The sequence below is a fragment of the Bactrocera latifrons genome, unplaced genomic scaffold, assembly GCF_001853355.1.
Source record: "Bactrocera latifrons isolate USDA-ARS-PBARC rearing strain unplaced genomic scaffold, ASM185335v1 scaffold_1293, whole genome shotgun sequence".
NCBI classification, from domain to species: Eukaryota; Metazoa; Arthropoda; class Insecta; order Diptera; family Tephritidae; genus Bactrocera; species Bactrocera latifrons.
Window position 1 is genome coordinate 43,620 of NW_017534734.1, and position 3,015 is coordinate 46,634.

Sequence of the window (3,015 nt, forward strand, 5' to 3'; positions counted from 1 at the left end):
TGGCGAGGTCTTGTTGTCCGAGTGGACGAAAACACTCCAGTTCTGAAAGTATTCAATGCAGTACCCGCCGGTTAAGCARAGGAAGGGCAAGACCTTCTCTCCGTTGGAAGGGCCAATTGGAGAAGCACCTGACTTCGCTTGGAATATTCAATTGGCGCCACGTAGTGAAAAGAAGAAACGATTGGCGCGCTGTTGGCARCTCGGCTATAATGGCGTAATCGATTCCTATGCCAGTAAAGAGAAGAAGAAGATGTGTTTTTCTTACAAAAAAAAAAAAACATTTTATATAAGTAGTGGTAATTRCATTACTTTTGTGACTTCCTACATTCGCGCCTCTAATTTGCGCAGAAACGGAAGTAATTTATAAGCGARTGACACGCACGCAAGCAAAAGGGATGGGAAATCAAATATGCAGACACCACCAAACTATACAAAGTACTGTAAAGACTRTTGTCGAGTATATGAGTTAAATGTGTGCACAACGCCCTCTAAACATGGCCATATGTTAGAAAATACTTCTAGATACATGCTTTGCCACCAAGTAAATAACTGGATCACCTGCGTAAACGAAGCAAACGGCGGCTATATTTTTTATTGCAATGTTCATAAATCAACGTCACAGTGCATTCAGACAATCATTACTTTAGTTGTAGAGTCTAGAAGACTGCTGCACGTTCACACGTATATGTATAGTATCTAGTGAATATCAAGAGAATTCACACCATATGCAATAATGATGTTATTTAGAAAGCACTACAGCTGGACTTTGCATGCGCAAAAATTTTTTAATCAAACCTTTTGGTGACTTCAACCCACTGTATTCTTAAGCCGTAGTAATTTGTTTAGTGCTATTTCGTGCATCATTACAACAGTAGGGGGSAGTCTTTTTGATTAAAATATTAAGATATCAACATTTACCTCTATTAATAGCAACATTGCAGTCGTATAGTTGAACTTTTCTGTCTGTAGTTCGCCGGTGATTACAGGAGCAACACTGTTTTGTATGTGTACCAAAATGGTTTCTACTACTTTTCACAAATAAGTTTTGCAGTGCCTTTTTTTCACAATTGCTTTTCTGCTTTGTGTTTGCTTGTCATGATGCCTTTCAAATATGAAAAGTAGACTACTTTGATTCCTTGAGAAAGTTGAATTGTTTTTATATGAAATTCTATACCATTCGAGGACAACAACAATAAAGTGGAACACATCCATAGGTGTAACGTCTCCCACCATTTTTCAACTTCCGTTCCTTTTGCTGAAATTCTAACTCTGAGGCTTATAATCCTTTAGATAGCTTTCTTAAATTTTGAACATATATATTCAATTGCTTCAAACTGAATTTTTTCACAAATGAGACCAATTTCGTTTCAGAATGTATTTTAAATAACGAGACCTAAAAAGTCTGTAGTCATTATTAATTAAATAAACTTTAGTCAATGCAGAAATTTAATTGACCGAAACTCATGTCGTCGTCTTCCTCGGATTCCGACTCCTCCTTTTTGGCTTCATCCTTCTTTTCGGCAACAGCGCCAGCACCAGCAGCTAGAGCAGAGGCAGCAGCAGCAGCAATAAACTGGGGCCCTTGATGAACTTCTTGATGGTAGCAGCTTCCTTGAAGTCCACTTCGGTGGCAGCAGCAGTAGCCAACGTTTATTGAAACCATTGGCAACACTCTGTTTTGCCGAATCAATAGTTGAGTAACCAATCGATAACGATACGGCGGCCAAATTGGCAACACCAGCTTGGAATTTCGCKCGCAGATCTTCGTTCTTGATGTCCAAGATCTCAAGTGAGAAAATGGAACCAGAGCCGTACACTTGGGTTATAGCCAAACCACACGAGAAGGGCGAAATGTTCAACATATTAAGCAACATATTACATATACACCATATCTATCTAAATTAGTTTTAGWTGATACATTTGAAACTTTTAAGTGAACAAAACTATTATACCCTGTAGTAACAGGTTGTAAGRGTATAAAAGCAAGTAACTAAGTGCTAAGTTCGAGCATAGCGGAATATTTAATTAATTTCTATTGCAACTTGGAAGGATTAAATCCAGGGAACTACTTTCATGTACATAAGGCTTGTTAGTTATATGGCGAGTTTTCGCCGGATATTATTCATTAACAAGCACAAACTTTAATTACATAAAGCAAGTATAATAACGTACAACTATATACATATGTATATGTGTCTTGGAGAGCCGCCAATGTGGCTTATAGCATGCGATGAAATATTTATTATTTATTTGTATTTAGATTTATTATTATTATTATTTAGACCCCGGGACCTATAGTTGACTTTTGGTCGAAAATAATGGGATAACCCTTCTGTTATAATGGTATGTCTGTATGTCAAAACATTTTAGAAATTTGGAACCTATGATATTTTTACAAAATGATTTTCAAAAAGATTTCCAGATCTTCCAACGATGCCAGTGAGACCTTTGACTATTAGTCGTCAATTCTCAAGCACCATATCCCTTTCTTATTGGATTACAGGGACACAAATCTATTTTTTCAATTGTTCATAAAATTTTATTTTATGACTCATGCCCAGTTCTTGACCGATGCTACGGTTCCTAATATGCCGGTCTCTTTCGACCAATTCAGCGATTTTATCGCAATTTTCGACGACAGGCCTTCCGTAGCGTGGCGTATCTTCGACCACCTTTACACCAGAACGAAAACGTTGAAACCATCGTTGTGTGGTGGAAATAGAAACTGTATCGGGTCCATAAACTGCACAAATTTTATTGGCGGCTTGAGATGCATTTTTGCCTTTAGTAATACTGTAATATATGCCGTATTTTCTCTTTATTTTGCTCCACTAATGTATTATATATATACTCATCCGTTGAGAGCAAGTGCACTACCGGAATTTGTGCTCACCATAAACATACATACGTACATATTTACGGGACATTAAGAGAGTGCACATTTYCACATTTTTTACGAAATTTTTTTCACGTGAGCAGGCATTGAAAACGAAAGCAAATAAATTTTTTCTCAAG

General features: G+C 37.2%; 1 pseudogene; it reads right to left on the reverse strand.

Annotated features, from left to right (window-relative positions):
• Positions 1-1,429: 1,429 nt before the first annotated feature.
• On the reverse strand, positions 1,430-1,862 carry LOC108978902 (annotated as a pseudogene).
• Positions 1,863-3,015: the final 1,153 nt, after the last annotated feature.